General features: G+C 31.1%; 1 long non-coding RNA gene across 1 annotated transcript; it reads right to left on the bottom strand.

Moving 5' to 3' along the window:
* Nucleotides 1–6,213: 6,213 nt before the first annotated feature.
* Nucleotides 6,214–10,121, bottom strand: LOC108371279 (uncharacterized). The gene is made up of 2 exons (XR_001848733.1): nucleotides 9,862–10,121; nucleotides 6,214–6,292 (listed from the first exon to the last, which is right to left on the bottom strand). It is a non-coding gene; the product is annotated as an uncharacterized LOC108371279 (long non-coding RNA).
* Nucleotides 10,122–10,364: the final 243 nt, after the last annotated feature.

Raw genomic sequence — 10,364 nt, 5'->3', positions numbered from 1 at the left:
ATTGGTAAATATTCAATTCAATTACGCGCATATTAAAATGACCGCGTTCGTACTGAAAGAGCAGCCGCGAAGTGAATAATCAGACAAAAACTAAAAAAAAAATTTAATTTGCATGTTGCCTGCAGTGGAATTCGAACCCGACCATTTCCGGATATCAACAACTTGTGGCAAGCATCTTTGCGCACTCAGCTACACCCAGGCATATAAATCTGCTTTCAAATGTTGAATATCCATCAACACCACCGCACGCGATTTGTACTATGTATGCACGTGTGTGTTGTCGTCGCTCTCAGAGTGGCGCTCTGCATGCTTGGGGTGCGTATGTACACTTACATATACATACTCAGATGTGAACAGTCAAATACGTGCGTAATAAATTTTGTATGAAAATATTATTTTTAAATACGAACATTTTTAAACGATAATCAAATATAAAGTATTCATTTTTACTATGCATTATTTCCCTCAGTGTAGGCGCCATAGACGGTGCGTCTGACTCGCGCGTCATCTGTGTTGACTCGCCTCTCAACTACACACAGTTGAGTCATGTCAATGTAACTAACACATATTTAGTTTCACTAACGCTTCCTAACCGACTCGCGAGTTAGACGCACTGTGAATGCCGTCTATTGTATCTACACTTAAGAGACAGGATATCAAATTCGAGCTCTCAACATGTTTACCTGAAACGAAGGTCAAACGGATATCGCTCTTCAAAAAGAGGTTCGCATATACTTACATTCCTACATGAGGCTCTTACAGAAGTAGGTTCCTACGGCAAGTCAGCATATGCAGCAAGGGGTACCCCGCAAGGAGTGTGCTATTAACGCTACCTTGGCTTGTATACCATTTGCTGGCCAAAAAGGGGCTATTCGATTTTTACGTAGCCACCAATGGGGGCTTTTTCGTTTACGTATTTCTGTTGACAAGAGACATTTTGTTATTTATTTATTTTATTCTTTTTTTATTTATTTATTTACAGCTAATGGCCTAATTTCGTAGTACTTGAAAAGTCCATATACCTCGTTGTTTGAGACATAGCTTTGAATTTTGTGGTATCTGGTCAACGGGGTTTAGAAAAAAAAGCTCACATTCTAATAAGACAAATACTACTATTTGCATTGTTAACGACAAAAAAGAAGTTATATAACTGAACTTCTTTTTGTGAGAATTTCTAACAAATTATGTTGTAAGCTATGTTAGTAGCGCATGCTTACACGCTATGCAGCTAAATAATTAAGTTGTTGATGCTCGTAGTTTGACTGATCAATCTGTTCAAATTAGTCTACTGGGAACAGCCTTTAGCTTAGCACAATTGTTAGCTTTTTTTTTGGTTCTATTTTTACTCATGGGAATTCAAAATTTCACATTTGTTGCACATTTTAAAATTTCCGCTGCAATTTTTTTCTATTCATATGAGAGTTTACGCTTAGTAATTTATTATTTTACAATGCATTTAAATTAGCTTCAGGCTTTAGTAATGATTGAGAATTCTAATCCGCTGATCAAAATTGTAATTCAATTAAGTAATAAGGCAATAAGTGATAAGCTTATTATAATAGGAGGAAGTAATTGTTTGGGAAATTTGAGGCCGCAGGCAAGGAGCATTTAGGTTTAGAGGCCAAAGTCGAACGTAATAATTTGTGATAATTATTAGATACTTTTATTAAGTGCATACCTTTGATTTCCTAATCCATTTAAATGCTAGATAGCTTCCTCATATGAATTTGCGGTTAAATGTAAAAGAAAAGAATCGCCAAAGGAATGAAACAAAAGAAAAAATACAGTAAGGGAATGTGAAGCTTTTAGGGAACACATACGAGTTTTGTTTTCATTCCCTAGGCTTGAGAAAACTTTAACATTTTGGTGTTTTCAGCTTTCTATACGAAATTCTTCCAGTCATAGCTTTTACTGGTTTTAAATGAAATTGGACCAATAAAAAATTATCTTTTTCTTCTTGGTTTTTATTTCATAATTTTTGGCATTGAGTCGCTGGGAAAAAATTGCTTTCATTCTACTTTAAACATGTAATACTTAACAGTGGTGAGCTTAAAGCCCTGCAGTCGAACGGAAGTTCAAATGACTTCTGATGAGTTTTTAATAGCCATAATAGCCACTACAGCTTCTGGCTAGGAAAACTATCAATGCTGAATAAATTCCAGCAAATATTTCACATAGAAAATGGGTCAGTGTGATTAAAGTTTTTCAATTATTAAAAAAAGAGGAAAAAAAATATATATATATAAGAAATACAAATTCTAAAACCGCCAAATGCTTGTCTACATAGCTATTTCACCTTCTAAATTCAGATGTTTTGCACATTTTTTTCTGAGTTTTTAATCAAACACAAATGTAGTAAATAAATATTTATGACCCAGTTATCAATTTGATTTCGCAATTCTTTTCTACGAATTTCTCTTCTACATTTAACTTTACTCCGCTAACTTGGGGAGAATTAATATAAACCGCTGAATTAGCACTTATTACTAAGTGTGATTTTGCCGTTTTTTTTTTTAACTTTAGTTTTCTACAAATGCTATAATTTTTTAAATGTTTAATCAGTGTCGGCATATACATATGTATGTATGTATGTATGTTTATAGCATGTAAAAATTTTTATGTGCACTCATGGACAAAAGAAACGTGGAAACGTACTATATCCAAGCTTTGAAATTTTAGATTTAAAAAAATCAATCGTAATTTTCAGCGATACGAAATTAGCAACTTATGATACTAAAATTGAATGGTTTACAAAACTGCATACTCGAAAATTGTCTGAATAAAAAGTTGCAAATTTTGATCAATACTTTTTGAAATTTGATCACTTCTTATGGATTTTGTGTAAGCTTTGAAATTTTAACTTATGTTGTTTCTGTTATGGACGAACTATATTTTAATTAAAAAAATATTATAACAAACAAATAAATAAATATTGAGTTTTGCACCTATAAAAAATACATGCGAAAATCTCCAAATATTTTTTACGTTATATTTTTTCGGTATTGAATTATCCATTACAATTCCGACTTTACTTTCTTTGAACTACCCTAATTTACATACATATATATGTACTTACTTTCAGTTTGCCTCTTCATTTATTATCCATAATTTATAAAACATGTAAATAAGTAAATTCGCCTACAGGTCTATCGATAGCTATGCAAATAAATATTAGCATTCGCACTTGAGTCACGCCGCACTCCGAATATAAACATATGTACAGTGGCGGCCAAAAATTGATGAATGCTGTTTCGTTTTTAATATTTACAATGTTTTTTTAAGATAATTTTTTTTTTATAAAAATATGGTTTCAAACTTTATACAGAATTTAGAAAAAATCCGCAAATTTTTATTTTAATTTCGAGCTTTGAAACCAGAATTTTTAGAAATTTTTCGGGTATGCAGTTAGCAGGCTTATAAAATTCTAGTGATTTTTAATATATTTTTTTTTTTGTTAATGGCGTTTTTCCCATATAAATATGAATTTCTTGTGGAAGATATGCGCAAGACCGTTTGCGAAAAAAAAATAAAAAGACAACTCCAGTTTACCTAAATTTAGCTACTTATATGACAAAAAAAAACCCAAAAGCCGTCGGCAAAAAAAAATATTAAAAATCAATGCGATTTTTGAGAAGCTTAAAACTTGCACTTACTTCGCTAAAATTTTATAAGCCTGTTAACTGCATACCAAAATTTTTTTTTTTTAATTCTGGTTCAAAAGCTCGAAATTAGATAAAAATTTGTGTGATTTTTCTAAATTCTGTATAAAGTTTGAAAGTGTGATTTACATAGTTTTTGTTGAAGCATGAACCATACTTTTATAAAAAAAATATAAAAAAATTGTATCTTAAGAAAAATCCATTTTTGACCGCCACTGTATGTACACTGCCGGAGCAAAGAATTGGTACAGCAAATATATGCAACAATTTTTATTCTAATATTTTTCCGCCAATTTTGTATAAAAATATTGTTCTTTTTACAACGAAAGGCATAAAAATTTAATTCCTAAACTTTGTGCAAAACTCGCGAAAATTCAGCAAATTTTCAACTTTTAATCAGATTTTTTGATTAAGCAGTTTTGCAGCCCACTAAATTCTAGTAAAAAAAATGCAAGTTCGGAGTGAGTCAAAAGTCGCAGTGATTTTTGAGAACTTTTTTGTAGAAGGTGTTTTGCATTTTTTCCATATAAAGTATTTTGGAAAAAAAATTTTGTATGGAAGAGACTGCGTAAAAAAATAAAAAATTCAACTTGTAAAACTTGTACTTTTTTATAATAAAATTGACTGGGCTCCAAATCTGCATACTCAAGAAAATTCTAGAAAATCTGATTAAAATGATTGAAAATTTGTTGAATTTTCGCGAGTTTTGCACAAAGTTTAGGAATTATATTTTTATGTTATTTGTTGTAGAACTAACCATATTTTTATAAAAAATTAACGGAAAAATATTAGAATAAACATTGTTGCATATATTGTGAAAAACTAGCTGTGCCAATACTTTTTGCCGGCAGTGTATGTATATATGCAGAATAACTCATTATCTAGAAGCATTTTTTTGCACGCGCTGATTACCAAGACAAAAAGTTGTATATATTTACACATGTATATACAAATGTAAATTTTATACAATTGTTGATGGTTTTTATATCCAATTTTATATGTCTTTGCAAAATTTTGCTACCTACTTTTATTGTATTAATTCACCACGGTCGGTATTCGTAATGATGAATCGTTGGCAAATAAATTTCTGCGATCAAATGTCGATAATTTCCATATATTTAGAATTCTTTGTTAATTAAATATTCTAGCTGATTATTGTAGAAATGCACGTCGAAACGGCTTTATTTATGTAATTAGAAAAAGCAAGCAATCAATTCTGCCAGGTTTATTTTTGCTGATTTTTTATTTTTATTTTTTGCGTAGCTTATCATCTGTGCGATATGAAAAATGTGTTTACCTTGCTATTAATATCGGCTTCGGTAATTTTTATTTACATAAAAAATTTGATGAAAGCTAGATAAAATTCTTATGGCAAAACGGAAATGCGCAACAAGAAATAGTATATTGTAGTATAAATGATCGAAGAGAAAATTTTTGTGAAGATAACGAAGCTGAGGCGTCGTTTAGAGAGAGTACCTACTCATCTTCTGATGGTGAAATCGTTACAGAGCGTCTATAAATGATCACTTTGCATTTGTATCTATTTTTTCTAAATTATAGAATGTTTATCTGCGTAAGCACCTCTTCGAAAGATTCTTATGTATGATAAAACTTGTAAGTACCGATAATCTAAACTCTGTATAAAGGTAGAACTAAACGTACATACATATGTACATATGTATACATGCAGAGTTAAGTACAGTTCATTGACAAAATCTTTATTATTTGTTATCAAAACAGATTTTACCCCATTTAAGCTCCACTCCAATTTTCAGAAGTGTTATTTCCGCTTAAATAGTTGTATTTGCTTAGCTATCATTCGCGTTTAGGTATCACTTAATTGCATACTCGTGAATGTTCTCCTTATAAAAGATATAGCTTGGTAGATACCTGTGGACTTTTGACAAAAAAAAAAAAACTCTGTGCTTTGTGTTGGTTGGAATTTAGAGTAAATTATAAGGAACTTCCATTCAAAAATTTTATATTTTTATTTAACTATCATCAAGTTAGCATCTTGAACTACTCCTATTAATGACTAAACAAAAAAAATATTATTCGACAACTCAATGAATTACAGCTTTGAAGAGAAAATGACCTCACTCGAGAGAAAACGCTCAGCCCAACGCTTTTGTTTAGGTAAGGCAGTTAACTGTCGCACCAGAGTTGAAAGCGACTTTCGACGTTCAAAGCAGGGAACTTATTTTTAATTTACTAAGTACGAGTAGTTAATTTTTAATTTTTTTTTATAAGCATTTTTTCAAAATTATTCAATAAGCGAACTAATTTTGCATACTACCCACCTTCTGATGCGAAAACGTCCGCCAAATACCATTTTTAAATGGCTAATAGTATCCACGATTGCAGAATCCAGTTTCGGTTTGATTTCAAATATGTTTGTGACGTCGTTGTATGGAATTCGGTTGAGTAACCAAAGTGCGATGTTTAAAAGATGTTTTTTTTTATTTTGAATTATTTTTCACTTGCATACATCAATTTCACAATAAAATGCAATTCACTGTAAATACAGCTTTGTTATTTAGCCACGTTGTTTTTGACCAGTTGAGAAATGACAGTATTTTATTTCATATTGCATTTTCTACTCGCAAAGATTTTTTGTTGTTTTGCAGACTTTGCTGGTTTAGAATTTCGCAAGAAAAAAGTAGAATTTTAAAGCACAGAAGGCGCAAATGCAAATGAAATGGACGTAATACGTGGGCTTAAAGTGAAATAATAGTGGAAAAAGTAATACATGAAGTGGCAGTTCAAAAGGTTTGCGCGCAAAAAAGTGGAGCAGCTTTGAATATGTTTAAACAAAAAAAAAAAACAAACAGCAACAAAAAACTGCAAGAAAGAGACTTTGAATGAAGCGCAAAATTCTTTGAAAAAAATTGCACAAAACAGCTGAGCTTGGCAAAGTCGGTAGAAGTTGTAATTACAGCAACAAAAGCAGTAGCTGGCGACAAAGCTAAGTACAATGCAAAGTGCAAAGTGCAACCATAAAGGGATACTAGGGGTATTCACGATCTGGTGCATACTGTCTAGCTTGGTGCTTAGGTAGCATGAATAGTGTGATTGCCTACTTTTGTTGTTGTTTGAACACATGTAACAACAACAATCATGCTATCTATGCACCGTGCTAGACAGCGTGCACCGGATCGTGAATACCCCTACTGTTTGGTAGCGAGCATTGTTTATTTTTTGTGGTTATATCTTTTAAAATTTATTGAATTTACTTTTTCTTTGTCTTCGACATTTTGGCTGCCCAGCTGATTGCACGACCACAACAAAGCCACAGGCTGAAGCAATTCATGGGTAAATGCGCAGTTATTCTACACTTCATAAAAAACTTGTTTATGCATTTGCGACTTCTGTTTGTGCATCACTTTATATATTTTATATATTTGGTTTCTTTTTGGTATTTGCAAAGTTTTTATTATTAAGTTTATTTCAGTTTCAGTTTCTGCGCAAAAAAAAAGATCATAATGAAATTTTTATTGTATGTCTGTATGCCACAAATGTTTGTGTCTTCAACTTCATTTTATTTTTTCGCTACTAAATTTATTCCCCCTTTTCTGTTTTTAGGCATGACAAAAATGACACCACCAGTTCCTAGCACAAGAGCCCAATATGATTGAAGGGTATGTAACTATGCAACTCGTAATTTGTTGTATTTTTTTATTAGCATTTTAACAGTCATTTTGCACGAAAACGTGTACTTTGTTGGTGGAGTCTCTTTGTTTCTGTATTTTTTTTTTGCTTTTCCTTTATTTTTTATTCTTGTTGTCGCTAACGCATGGCCAACAAATACATGAACAATCGTAAGAGACACGTTAACACACCGTACTACCAGGTGAACGTCAACAAAACACACAAAAAAAAGTCACTGTTAAGCCACAACGGACGAATGATTTTACCAACACGACGATGGCGACAGTGCAGTGCGCATAAAAAGGGGAAAGTTGACTTTTGATTGTTGTTGCCTGCGTTTTATATTTATTTGTGTTTGTTTTTCTTTTTGTTTCACATTTATTGCTGTTTTTATTTATTTTTCGTTGCTACGAAAAGTCGGCTACTTTTGCTGGACAAATACGAAATAAACACACGCGATTGACACGGTCACCAGGGGAATACGCAAAAACAGAAGAAAAGACACAGCAACATACAAAAACGAAAAAAAAATGAGAAACCATGAAAAAGTAAAATTACACACAAGCCGCGTTGAAAAAAAAAAATGTATTTGAAGGAGTCGCGAAAATTAGCACTAGCAGCTGGTAATTGTCTGTTATTTTTTATAAAAATATTTAAAAATGCTTGTAAAAAGATAAATAGTTTTGTATAGAATATTGAGAAATTGAAAAATAATATACGAAAAGTCAATTTGTGAAATAGTTTTCAAAAGTTTTCAAGACGAAATGAATTTAAATTGCGTTTAAGTTCAATAAGGGTATTCACACACTCGTGAAATGATCAAGCTGAGTAGCTGCAATTGATTTTTTTTGTTACTCCATTACAAAATACGTTAAAAACAAATAAAATTAAAAAGGGGTTTCTGCTATTTTTTGGCCTAAAATATCATATTGTTTTTCCACAATAATTTTTTATATAAAAATGCTTTAAGCTCAATAAAAATTGTTTAATAAAATTAAAAGGCTAAAAAAATTAATTATGTCAATTTTTTTAAGTTAAGTTATGCAAGTTTTCAAGGAAAAAACGGTTAAAAATATAATAAATTCACTACCGGTATTCACAATATAACGAGATGAATAAGGTGGATAGATTTAAGCGTAGATTTCAGTCGCATAGAAAAAAAATGTAATAAAAACCCCGAAAATAATTGATAAAGATATGGACAACTTTAAAAACAGTGCGCGCAAAATTAATGACTCATTAAAAGCGCATTCGAAAAATCAATTTTGTGCAATATTTTAATAAAAGAAAATATTTTCTATTGACTTAAAATTAGATAGCAAGCTGTAACCGCGAAAAACGCAAGTGAAATATTTAATTTTATTTTTTTGATGCAGAAATGCATCTAGATGCTCTATGAGAATTTTTGCGTAAAAAAATTTGATATCTTTAATATTCTCTATATATGCAGTATTTAATTAAACTGAAAAAGGCTCGAAATTCGCGAAACAAGTATGGAATGATTTTGGAATTTTGAGTTTTAAGGATTTCGCCTGATTGAATTAGAATTTTAGAATATGGGTATTAAAAATATTAAATCAACTGCTTAGAGTAAGAAGCCGCCTTCAAACCCAAAATTCTAAATAATGATTTTGTTAATAAATTTTTTTTTACTAAAAACTGCTTTGAAAAATTCAAAAATTTATATTAGGTTTATTCAATTGAACTGAAAAAAACCTTGAAAACCTCTAAAGTATCGAAAGTTCTAATGTAACATAAAAATGGCAGCAAATTTTTTAAAATTTCGAGTTTTAATGAGTTGTAGGCTTATAGACATCGCCCAATCGAATTAAATTTTATAATAGGCATATTCATACAAATTTCTGGACAAAAATCAACTGTTCAAAGGAAGGGCCCGCCTTCAGGATGAAATTCTAAAAATTAATTTGGTTTATTTTTTACAAAAAAATTATTTTTCTACAAAATACTTCTATGATTGACTGAGAAGTACACCGGCTAGCATATTAAAAAAATATATTTGTATAAAAAATTTAACTTATTGCTATTCAATAGCGGCATTCACGAACTAGTCAAAAACAAATCATGAAACTTATATGTAAAAATAATTTAACTTCTTGGGGTTTTCGCAGATTGCTGAATCTACTGCAAATAAATGGCACCAAAATATTTGGTTTCTGGCGAGCGAAATTGATGAATTATTATTGATTTAGGATCACTGATTTTCGGAACTCAAAGTTTGGCTCGTTTGTCTTTCTAACCTCAAAAATCTTATTTTTTTTGTAATTTTCTATTGGATTTATTGAGGTTGGAAAATTAAACAAAAAACACAAAAATCAACCACAATACGAATTATCATTTTATTTATTTCAATATTAATTTTGAATAATTTTTCTTTATTAAATTTTCATTTCGGTTTCTATTTAAAATTTTTTTAAAGTTTCAACACAAATTTCTTCAGATGTTGCAATTAGAATTGTTTTTTTTTTCTCTTTTATGCATTTTGCCCACAGTCTTACTCGTCTCTTTTAGCACAAAGAAATCTTCTCATACTAACACTTTAGGCTTAAATCTGCACACCAGTATTAGCTAAAACAACAACACATCCAAAGCGCAGATGTGAGTTTCTTTATTTCCTGCGCGTACATGCGTGGCTAGACAAGTTTTTTTTTTTAATTGCCAATTGTTTGTTCAACTTTTGCTTCAATTAAAGATTTTTTTCAATTGCTTTTTGGCGTTCGCTCGAAAAACTCGACTCGAAAACAAAAAATTTTATGATAACGCGTACGCGCCGATTTGCTCGTGCAAACGCGTCAACAGTCGCTACTCGTTTGAACCATAAGCAACCATAGTCACGCAAACAAATGGCCAACAAAAACGTGTGGCAGCAAAACAAGTAAAAAAAATACTTGTTTATTTAGAGAGCAAGCGCGCTATTGGAAGAGTCAAGTCAATTGAAGAACTACTCCGAAAAAAGACAACAAAGATTCGGAGTGGTGCACAGGTAGCGAGCGGCATTTCTTGTAGTGACTAAGCGAGCGCAAGTGCAAAAAAAATGTA

The sequence above is a fragment of the Rhagoletis zephyria genome, unplaced genomic scaffold, assembly GCF_001687245.7.
Source record: "Rhagoletis zephyria isolate East Lansing unplaced genomic scaffold, Rhagoletis_zephyria_1.1 Rzeph_scaffold_04856, whole genome shotgun sequence".
Lineage (NCBI taxonomy): Eukaryota > Metazoa > Arthropoda > Insecta > Diptera > Tephritidae > Rhagoletis > Rhagoletis zephyria.
This window is presented reverse-complemented; position numbering and strand designations above follow the sequence as displayed.